This window comes from Miscanthus floridulus, chromosome 8 (genome assembly GCF_019320115.1).
Source record: "Miscanthus floridulus cultivar M001 chromosome 8, ASM1932011v1, whole genome shotgun sequence".
NCBI classification, from domain to species: domain Eukaryota; kingdom Viridiplantae; phylum Streptophyta; class Magnoliopsida; order Poales; family Poaceae; genus Miscanthus; species Miscanthus floridulus.
This window is the reverse complement of record NC_089587.1, coordinates 78,936,208-78,948,708: the sequence shown is the minus strand read 5'-3', so window position 1 is coordinate 78,948,708 and position 12,501 is coordinate 78,936,208.

Sequence of the window (12,501 nt, the reverse complement as noted above, 5' to 3'; positions counted from 1 at the left end):
CTAGCCGCCGCTGCTCTGGTTGGCCCTCGTCGACGACTCGCCGCCGATGCTCTCGTCAGCCCTCGTCGACGACTCGCCGTTGCTGCTCTTGTCAGCCCTCGCCGACCACTCGCCGTTGCTGCCCTCATCAGCCCTCGTCGACGACTCACCGCCGCTGCTCTCGTCAGCCCTCGTCGATAACTAGCCGCCGCTGCTTTGGTTGGCCCTCGTCGACGACTCGCCGCCGATGCTCTCGTTAGCCCTCGTCGACGACTCGCCGTTGCTGCTCTCGTCAGCCCTCGCCGACCACTCGCCGTCGCTGCCCTCATCAGCCCTCGTCGACGACTCACCGCCGCTGCTCTCGTCAGCCCTCGTCGATGACTAGCCGCCGCTGCTCTGGTTGGCCCTCGTCGACAACTCACCGCCGATGCTCTCATCAGCCCTCGTCGACGACTCGCCGTTGCTGGTCTCATCAGCCCTCGTCGACGACTCGCCACCGCTGCCCTCGGCGGCCTTCGCCGATAGCCCTCGCCGACATCTTTCGTCGACGTCCCTCGCCGTCGACTCGTCATCACCGCTCGGCGGCCTTCGCCGATATCCTTTGCCGACGTCCCTCGCTGTCGACTCGTCGTCACCGCTCGACGGCCTTCGCCGATGTCCCTCGCCATCGACTCGTCGTCACCGCTCGATGGCCTCCGCCGAGCTCCGACCACCTCGACCACCTCGACCACAAGACTACGTCGCAATAATGATCGCCGCGAAGAACGGCGCTACGACAATCGCGACCACAGTCAAGACGACAGGTTGAAAAGCTCGAGGACCGGACAACTTCATCGCTAACGACACGTCAAGCCATCTCTCGAACATCGCAACACGCCGACTACACCCACCGGTCGTCAATAAAGCTAAGTATTATTTTTAATTGAAAATTTCTTCGATCGTCATACACCTCCGCCGACCACCCTTAGGGTGCGCTCCGCGTCGAATTTTCTCCATACATACAATCCAAAACATGTATAAGTTTTCACAACGGTTTGCCGATACGTTTTCCTTCCTGCTTGAGAATCCCAGAGCCGGCACTGTCTCCGGCTCCACCCCACGCGTGCATGAGAGTCCGCCCTCTGCGCTACGGGTAGTCGGCAGTCGCTCCCGGGTAACACTGGCACTCTACGCGCGGCAGCGTTCCGTACCTCGCGCTACGAGATGTTGGTCAGCCCAGGGCTGGCGCATTCTTCAGGACAGGTTAATACATCGCGCTACGCCGCTACATAACAAAAGGGCTAAAAGCAGCTAATGTTATTTTTCGAATATTATACCAAGTATAATTCATCGCCAACCGAACACCAAGTGTTTACTTCACCTCCTATAGAGAGATCAATATATTTCGTACATCATCATGTACTACCGCTCTCCGTGTTTATTTTTCAGGAACATAGTTCGGTCAACGAGCTCATGCTTCGGGGCTCGTCAAGACCACTACGGTGCTCGAGGACTCTGGCCAGACCACCCTCGTGCTCGGAGACTCGCCAGACCACTTCGTGCTCTGGGACCCTTGGGGACTCGCCAGACCACTCCGTGCTCTGGGACTTCTCGCCAGACCACTCCATGCTCGGGGACTGCATCGACCACTCTCCGACCACGGCTTGGGGACTTCGTCGCTCGCTCCTCGACTTGTGCTCGGGGACTGCCTGCCTCGATCACTCTCCGACCACGGTTCGAGGACTTAGTCGCTCGTTCCTCGACCTATGCTCGGGGACTGCATCGACCACTCTCCGACCGCAGCTCGGGGACTTCGTCGCTCGCTCCTCGACTTGTGCTCGGGGACTGCCTGCCTCGATCACTCTCCGACCACGGTTCGAGGACTTGGTCGCTCGCTCCTCGACCTGTGCTCGGGGACTGCATCGACCACTCTCCGACCACAGCTTGGGGACTTCGTCGCTCGCTCCTCGACTTGTGCTCGGGGACTGCCTGCCTCGATCCCTCTCCGACCACAGCTCGGGGACTTCGTCGCTCGCTCCTCGACCTGTGCTCGGGGACTGCCCCGACCACTCTCCGACCACGGCTCGGGGACTTTGCGTCTCGACTACATGCGACTGGTGACTCGCATATAGTTGGGATATTTTTTCTCACTTAGACCTTGCTACAAGGTTCATACCTCACCTTCCAGCAAGCTCGGGGACTACATCGGTACGATGCACCTGCCGGTGCATCTCGTATCGCCTGAACGACGATTGGGTTCTCAACTTAACTGGGAATTCTTTTTAGACCCTGGCACCACGTGACTACGTCACCTACTACCAGGCTCGGGGACTAAGTGGGCACACTTCACCTTGCGGTGAATGTGCTCGATCTGATGATCAAAGACGCTACGCTTCAAGACGCACTTACATTTCTTTTCAGAAATACAAGTGGGCACACTTCGGGGGAAATATTTTTCAAATTTTATCTTGAGCCCCTTACATCCTTCTGGCAAGCTCAAGACGGCGCTACTCGAAGGATACAAGGCGCTCGGGGACTAGCTGTGGGGGATAGACCCCCTATACCCTCATGGGTATACATGGGCCGCACCACCGGAGGTAGCCCGGCCCGCAAGATCAAGTTGTACATCGCAAGGCTACAAGCTGTACTAGATATTGTAATAGTACCAAATAGGATACTTTACTTGTAACCCTCCTCCTCCAGAGTATATAAGGAGAGGCAGGGGTCCCCCTCAGGGACGGATCATACAGTATACATCTCAATACAATACACCAAAGACACAGGACGTAGGGTATTACGTCGACCAGACGGCCCGAACCTGTCTAAATCGTTGTCTCTGCGCCTTGTGTCACCATCTGGTTCCTGATTACACGCATCCTACCGATAATCTACCACCACGGGCACCCCCCTCGGTGGACTGCCGACCATATTTCGTCGACATCGTGCGACTGGACTGCCGAGCACGTGACGCTGTTTGCTCGAGAGGCAGCGTATGTGGCCATGAACGGAGCCTTCTCTGGAACTGCATCAGCCGAGGCCTTGTTCAACTTCAGTGTCTTCTCGCAGACGCTTCAGCCGAGGCCTTGTTCAACTTCAGTGTCTTCTCGCAGACGCTTCAATTTGAGGTGCGTGTACTAGGAGCCATGTCATCGTCAACGTGCCCATGGAGGGTGACACTCTCAGCTTGTTTGTTTGGTTGTGGCTTGTCGTAAACGATCATAAATTTCCAACCTTTCTCTCACACAAACCAGCCAGCAATACTTCTTCACGAACCAGCAACGATACGAACCAGCCAACCGAACAGGCTGAGAGTCCATACTAGAGTGTATTGTGTTAGATTGATCTCTAACCTAACTGGACCCAACGGCCCAGATAGGTCTTTGATTTATGCCCTAATCAGGGACGCCCAGCCCACCATGGCTGGAGGGCCCCTGTCACCCTGCGCTATAAAAAGAGGTGGGGGCCGGCGGCTCTTATCACGAGGTTGACCTAAGCCGACCTCCCCACCGACAAACCCTAAACCCGATCTAAGTGAGGGGCGCAGCTAGTGATGAGAAGTACCTCCGCCACAGCACTGTGCCGCCGTCATCTTCACCGCCGGCACCGCATCTTCGACACGTCTTCACCGACCGTCGCTGCCTTTGCGCAGACATCGACCCCATGGCGGACACAAGCGGATCTTCTTCCACTGTGGTCTCAGGTCTGACACGACCGTCTTCTACCTCTCCCTTCTCTCTAGTTCTACATGCATTATGAAGTTCTACGTCTCTTATACCGAATAGAATCACACTATGGCTAGATCTATGATCCCTATGATCCTACGGTTCTAACAATGGTATCGGAGCCTCGTTTAGGAATAGATCTAGCTTATCAGTTTAGATCCTTTCGGATCTAAGAAAAGAAAGGAGGGTTCGGATGAACCCTAACCTTAACTGGGTTAAAGAAAAAAGGAGGGCTCGGTTTCACGTTTAAACCGAACCCTAAAACCCGCAATCAATTCGGGAAAAGAACACCAGTGATACCCTAACAATGAACCCGGAACCCTAACCCTAACCCTAACCCTACCATCCCCATCCCCAACCCTGAAATCAGATAGATCCGAAAAGAAAAGGTAGAAATTGGATAGATCCGAGAAGAAAAGACGAAAGAAATCGAATCAAATAGAAAAAGGGGAAGGGGAAATGGCAATCTTCACCACTGTACCGCTGCCATCGCGTGCTTGCGAGGCTGAGAGAAAGAAGGTGGAGAAGAGGAGGGAGATCTAGGGTTTTCAGGGTTTCGGGAGCTCCTCATCGAGGGGAAAGGGTGTCGCCGCTAGTCCTCTCGACGGCGGCGCGCTCACCCGCGTGGGGAGCACGCGCGCCGGCGAAGGGGCCGGCAACGGCACCAAACGCTCGGTCACCGTGGCTGCTTGCTCTCGGTCGTCGTCGCTCAGTTGCCGCTATGGTGCGCTGAGGAGAGAAGTGTGAGCGGCGAAGAGAGAGAGAGAGCAGAGTGGAAAATGAGTTAGGGTTTTTGATTGGAGGCTGACATCGGCGGTTTTTATCCACCCGAAGTCGACGCGCGACAGTCCGATGCTGGATGAACGACCGAGATAGAGCAGGCCAACTCGCGGCCCAGGCGGGCACGCGCGGTGCGTGACTTTGCCGGCCCAGGCCCAGGTTGCGGCCTGGGTGCGTCCTGTACGCGCGCGGAGCAATGGGCCGAGCCGGCTTTTGCCTGTACGCGCGCGGAGTGATGGGCCGAGCAGGCCAATCTGTTTTTGTTTTTTCTTTTTTCCAAAAAGTTGAAAATAGAAATTGGCTCAAAATAAAATAGAAAAGAGGATTTTCCTGTGGGTAAAATTCATCAAATTGAATTATTTTCCGCTGCGTATGTAAAGATGTTATTTTCCTTATTAAATTCGAACCAACGAGAGAATTTAATTTTGAAAAATAGATATGTTTTAATTGATCATAATATTATTATTATTCTGAACAACGTTGATTAATGTCAATATTATGATGTTTTGTCTTGCATTAATTCTATTTCTGCCCAACGGTGATGTAGAATTAGTGTAGAGAACAATTGTATGTTTTAATTTTGACCAACGTTTGGAACTAAGGCATGCAATTGTTATTGTTATTATTTATGTTCTCACACTATTTGAATTGTGTTTTCAGGCGGATACAACTTGATGAGTTGTATCAAAGAGATCCCCACTCTAAAAGGTGATAACTACATTGAGTGGAAGAAAAAAATCGACCTGGCTTTCATCCTTGCTGAGGTGGACTAGGTAGTCACCACACTGTGTCCCACAGAGCCTGTGGCATCGGTGAGGGAGACAAACGAGGCTGATGCCACTTGGGCAACCAGAGAGAGGGATTTTGCATCCCAAAGAATGTCCTATGACCTTGAGCATAGGAAATGGGTCACTTCCAACAAGAAGTGTTTGGCTGTGATAAAGAACATGATTGAGCCTACAATTATGGGCTCAATCCCAGAGTGTGACACCGTCACTGAGTATCTCGAAAGAATAAAGATTCAGTTTACTGGCTCTTCAAAGACATATGCTACCCAGCTGATAAAGCAGTTGGTGACAGAGAGATACTCAGGCAATGGTGGCATAAGAGAGCACATACTAAGGATGAGCCTTTTGGCACCCAAGCTAAAACCAATGGATCTGGCTCTCAAGGATGAGTTCCTTATCCATCTGGTTTTTGCTTCCTTGCCAAAAGAGTTTGACACTTTTATTATCAACTATAACATACAATCCAAAAAATGGGACATGGAGAGGCTCATGGCTATGTGTGTGCAAGAGGGGGAGAGAATGAAAGCTGCCAATGGTGGCACTTTCAATTATCTGAAAGATAACAAGAAAAAGAATACTAATGCTAACTTCTCCTCAAAGTCAAAGGGAAAGGGTCCCATGCTGCATCAGCCTCAGCAAAACAAGTTCACAGTAGAGAAAGATCAATGTCTCTACTGCAAGAAGATGGGATATTATAAGAAAGATTGTCCTAATTACCTAAAGATGATCATGGTAAAGAAAGGTGAGAACATTATTACGTTCATAAATGAATACCTATATGTACAATATTCGAAATCTACTTGGTGGATTGACTCAGGTGCAACTGTTCATGTTGCTAATTCTTTATAGGGATTCCGTTCGACGAGGACTACACAAAGAAGCAAAAGACACGTTAAAGTCGCAAATGGAGTCCAAGCAGAAGTTGAAGCCGTTGGCGATCTTTCTCTAGAGCTAGCTGATGGTTTCAAACTCATACTTAGAGATGTTCTTTATGTTCCCTCATTACAGAGGAACTTGATTAGTGTGTCATGTTTGGACAATGATGGTTATGATTGCCATTTTGGAAATGGCAAATGTAAGATAATATTTAATGATGCATGTGTTGGTCTTGCTATCTTACAGAATGAGCTTTATTTGTTATCACTACGTGATGATGTGAATGTTGTATGCGATGATGGAAACGTTGCGTGCGACAATGTGAATGTATCCTCGTCTGTGGATGTAAATAGAAAACGAAAGAGAGCTCACGATGCATTGTCGAAATTATGGCACTATCATTTAGGCCATATTTCGAGGGGGAGAATAGAAAGACTAGTTAAGAATGATATTCTTCCTCCATTAGAGCTCTCAGATTTAGAACAATGCAGAGATTGCTTAAAAGGAAAGTATGTAAAGAAAATTAAGAAAGATGACAAACGAAGCACAGGAATTCTACAGATTATTCACACAAACATCTATGGTCCATTTCCTGTAAAGAGTATGGATGGTTATGATTCGTTCATAACATTCATAGATGATTACTCCCGTTATGGCTATATTTATCCAATCAAAGAAAGAACAAAAGCATTAGATAAATTTAAGATATTTAAGGCAAAAGTTGAAAACCAACACAATTTAAAGATTAAGATAGTCAGGTCCGACCATAGGGGGGGGAGTACTACGGTCGGCATACCCCATATGGCCAAGTTCCTGGACCTTTTGCAAGGTTTTTACAGGAGAATGGCATAGTTGCCTAGAATTCAACACTAGGCGAACCTCAACAGAATGGAGTAGCTGAAAGACGCAATCGTACCCTAATGGATATGGTGCGCAGTATGATAAGTTACTCCACCTTACCATTGAGCCTGTGGATGGAGGCGTTAAAAACCGCCATTCATATTCTCAATAGAGTACCAAGTAAGTCGGTGCCCAAAACACCGTATGAGTTGTGGACAGGAAGAGTACCCTCACTAAACCACTTGCGTGTGTGGGGGAGCCCTGCTGAGGCTAAAGTATTTAACCCGAACATTGGGAAGCTAGATCCCAAAACAGTGAGTTGCCATTTCATTGGCTACCCAGAAAAGTCAAAAGGTTTTTGTTTCTACTGTCCAGATATACATACAAAGTTTGTGGAAACGAGACACGCTGTCTTCCTAGAGGATGAAATGATGAGGGGGAGCATGGTAGCTTGAGAAATTGACCTTGAAGAGAAGCGGGTGTATGCACCCACTTCGATGATTCATGAGCCATTTTTCTCACTACCTGTTGTCGCTGCACCAACAGTGCAAGACACTATGGTGCCAGCACCTGTTGTTATCCCACCTGTGGCAACAATGAATGATGATGAGGAACCTGTTCTTCAGGATCCTGTAGAACCTATTGCCACAAATGAGGGGGAGCAACAACATCCTCAAACAGAAGATGTGCCAAATGTGGAGGCCCCTAGAAGGTCTCAAAGAGTTAGAAAATTAGCTATTCCTGCTGATTATGAAGTGTACAACACTGAGGAATTTCAAATGGAGGATGATCCCACCTCATTTGAAGAAGCCATGAGCAGTGATCATTCATCAAAGTGGCTTGAGGCCATGGAATATGAAATGAAATCTATGAATGCCAATAAAGTTTGGGATTTGGAAATAATTCCTAAAGGAGCCAAAACGGTAGGTTGTAAATGGGTCTACAAGACAAAGCTTGACTCTCAAAGGAATATAGAGAGATATAAAGCCCGACTTGTGGCAAAAGGCTTTACGCAAAGAGAAGGGATTGATTACAATGAGACCTTTTCTCTAGTCTCATGTAAGGATTCCTTCAGAATCATAATGGCATTAGTGGCACATTACGATTTTGAATTGCATCAGATGGATGTAAAGATGACATTTCTCAATGGAGACTTGGAGGAAAATGTTTACATGGCACAACCGAAAGGTTTTGTCATGGAAGGAAAAGAACAAATGGGATGCCACCTAAAGAAATCCATTTATGGATTAGAATAAGCTTCAAGACAGTGGTACTTGAAGTTTGATCAGACAATAAAGAATTTTAGGTTTAAAGAGAATGTAGAGGACAATTGTGTCTATACAAAGTTTAAGAATGGGAAGTTCATCTTCCTTGTATTATATGTTGATGATATCTTACTTGCTAGTAGTGATGTCAGTCTACTACTGGAGACGAAGAAGTTTTTGTCCTCAAAATTTGATATGAAAGATCTTGGTGAAGCTTTGTTCGTTCTAGGGATCGAAATTCACCGAGATAGAAGTAAAGGGGTATTAGAACTGTCACAAAAGGCATATATAGAAAAGATCTTAAAGAAATTTTGTATGCACAAATGTAGTCCCTCACCTGCTCCTATAGTCAAGGGTGACAGATATGGGGATTTTCAATGCCCCAGTAATCAATATGAGATCGATCAAATGAAAGTGGTTCCATATGCTTCAGCTATCGGAAGCTTGGAATATGCTCAAGTATGCACGCGCCCTGACTTGGCATTTGTTACTGGGTTACTTGGCAGATTCCAGAGCAATCCTGGAATAGAACACTGGAAATTGGTAAAGAAAGTCTTGCGCTATTTGCAAGGAACAAAAAGCCTCATGGTGACGTATAGAAGATCTGATTCACTCCATATAGTGGGATATTCAGATTATGATTATGCGGGAGATGATAGAAAATCCACGTCTAGATATGTATTCACTCTCGCAGGGGGAGCTATTTCATGGAAAAGCTCAAAACAAACCGTCACTACATCGTCCACAATGTATGCTGAGTTTGTAGTGTGTTATGAGGCAACGGGGCAGGTGAACTGGCTAAAGAAGTTCATACCCGGTTTGAAGGTGGTTGATGACATCTATAGACCACTAAAGTTATACTGTGATAATAATCCGACAGTATAGTATGCTCACAACAATAAGTCAAGTGGTGCTGCCAAATACATTGACATAAAGTATTATGTTGTGAAAGATAAAGTCCGGGATTAAGTCATAAGTCTTCAGCATATAAGTACAGTAAAGATGCTCGCGGATCTGCTTACAAAAGGCTTACCACCCAACGTATTCAGAGAACATGTAGCCGTCATGGGTTTAAGGAAAAGCCTATAATTCCTAGACAAAAGAAGGCCTAAAGATAAGTATCTATTTCAGAACAAAGTAGTGTGTTGTAGCTGTTAAATCTATCGGCAATGGACCGTGACGATGAGACATGCTCTATGCGCTAATCTGTAATGGAATGAACAAAAGTAAAGAATATGAAAGTGAAAGATGGAAAGAGATCAAGGGGAGATTGTTAGATTGATCTCTAACCAAACTGGACCCAACGGCCTAGTTGGGCCTTTGATTTGCGCCCTGATCAGGGGCGCCCAGCCCACCATGGCTGGAGGGCCCCTGTCACTCTACGCTATAAAAAGAGGTGGGGGCCAGTGGCTCTTATCACGAGGTTGACCTGAGCCGACCTCTCCATCGACAAACCCTAAACCCGATCTAAGCGAGGGGCGCAGCCAGTGATGAGAAGTACCTCTGCCACAGCACTGCGCCACCGTCATCTTCACCGCCGGCACTGCATCTTCGACACGTCTTCACCGACCGTCACTACCTTAGCACAGATGTCGACTCCATGGCGGACACAAGCGGATCTTCCACTGTGGTCTCAGGTCTGACATGACCGTCTTCTACCTCTCCCTTCTCTCTAATTCTATATGCATTAGGAAGTTATATGTCTCTTATACCAAATAGAATCACCCTATGGCTAGATCTATGATCCCTATGATCCTACGGTTCTAACATATTGATGAGTGCATGGAGAGGTCTGAGTTGGCCATGGTGCAATTCCAACAGGCCGCATCATCGAGGGAGCCACTACAGCCACCCAAGTGGCATGAACCGTGCTTGCACGCCATCTGGACTGTGCTCACCGAGCTAGAGCTGTGGTCGGAGCTAGTAGTAGTAGAGGTTGTTAAAACATAGGATCAATCTAGAGTAGAACCGAGGGACATCTAGGTAACCAGTTAATCTAGACAAGCCCTAGTACATCTAGACAGAGAGATGGAGACAGAGAGATAGAGAGATAGGTACCGAATCTGAGACCGCAGGGGTGGAAGATCCAGTGGGCTCCATCTGGTTCGTCGATGCAGACTGCGCACGGGCAGCGATGGTCGAGGAAGAGTCGGTGAAGTCCGACGACGCGGTGGAGTGCAGTAAGGCCGACAGTGATGACAGTGGCGTCTTCCCATCGCTGGCTGCGTGCACTTACTAGAACGGACTTAGGGTTTCTTGGTGGGGCGGATTGGCTCACGGTGAACCTCGTACCTTGAGCCACCAGCCCCCACCACTTTATATAGCATAGTGCGATGGGGGCCCACCAACCATGTAGGGTTGGGCGCCCCCGATCAGGGCGCGTGACCAAGGCCCAATAGGCCGTTGGGCTTATTGGCTAGGAGATCAATCTAACATTCTCCCCCTTGATCTCACTATTACTTTTATCTTTAAAACTTTAAACTTCAATCCTTTTACCCTTACTCATTTCTTCACAGATGATGCATAGAGCATGTTTCATCGTCACGGTCAATCGCTGATAGATTTAACAGCTACAATGCATGTCTCTGATCTGAAATAGTTACTTTAACTTTTGGGCCCTTTATAGTCTAGGAATCATAGGCTTTTCCATAAACCCATGTCGGCTACATGTTCTCTGAACACGTTGGGTGGTAAGCCTTTTGTAAGCCGATCCACGAGCATCTTTTCGATACTTATATGCTCAAGACTTATCATTTGATCCCAGACTTTATCCTTCACAACATAATACTTTATGTCAATGTGTTTGGTAGCACCACTTGACCTATTGTTGTGAGCATACTATACTGCTAGATTATTATCGCAGTATAACTTCAATGGTCTATTGATGTCGTCAACCACCTTCAAACCGGGTATGAACTTCTTTAGCTAGTTCACCTGCCCCGTTGCCTCATAACACGCTACAAACTCGGCATACATTGTGGATGATGTAGTGATGGTTTGCTTTGAGCTTTTCCATGAAATAGCTCTCCCTGCGAGAGTGAACACATATCCAGACATGGATTTTCTATTATCTCCCGCATAATCAGAATCTAAATATCCCACTATATAGAGTGAATCAGATCTTCTATACGTCATCATGAGGCCTTTTGTTCCTTGCAAATAACGCAAGACTTTCTTTACCAATTTCTAGTGTTATATTCCAGGATTGCTCTAGAATCTGCCAAGTAACCCGGTAACAAATGCCAAGTCAGGGCACGTGCATACTTGAGCATATTGCAAGCTTCTGATAGCTGAAGCATATGGAACCACTTTCATTTGATCGATCTCATATTGGTTCCTGGGGCATTGAAAATCCCCATATCTATCGCCCTTGACTATAGGAGCAGGTGAGGGACTACATTTGTGCATACTGAATTTCTTTAAGACTTTTTCTATGTATGCTTTTTGTGACAGTCCTAATACCCCTTTACTTCTATCTCGGTGAATCTCGATCCCTAGAACGAACGAAGCTTCACCAAGATCTTTCATATCAAATTTTGAGGACAAAAACTTCTTTGTTTCCAGTAGTAGACTGACATCACTACTAGCAAGTAAGATATCATCCACATACAGGACAAGGAAGATAAATTTCCCATTCTTAAACTTTGCGTAGACACAATTGTCCTCAACATTATCTTTAAACCAAAAATTCTTTATTGTCTGATCAAACTTCAAGTACCACTGTCTTGAAGCTTGTTTTAATCCATAAATGGATTTCTTTAGGCGGCATCCTAAACATTCTTTTCCTTCCATGACAAAACCTTTCGGTTGTGCCATGTAAACATTTTCTTCTAAGTCTCCGTTGAGAAATGCCGTCTTTACATCCATCTGATGTAATTCTAAATCGTAATGTGCCACTAATGCCATTATGATTCTGAAGGAATCCTTACATGAGACTAGAGAAAAGGTCTCATTATAATCAATCCCTTCTCTTTGTGTAAAGCCTTTTGCCACAAGTCGGGCTTTATATCTCTCTATATTCCCTTGAGAGTCAAGTTTTGTTTTGTAGACCCATTTACAGCCTACTGTTTTGGCTCCTTTAGGAATTATCTCCAAATCCCAAACTTTATTTGCATTCATTGATCTCATTTCATCTTCCATGGCCTCAAGCCGCTTTGATGAATGATCACTTTTCATGGCTTCTTCAAATGAGGTGGGATCATCCTCCATTTGAAATTCTTCAGTGTTGTACACTTCATAATCAGCAGGAATAGCTGATTTTCTAACTCTTTG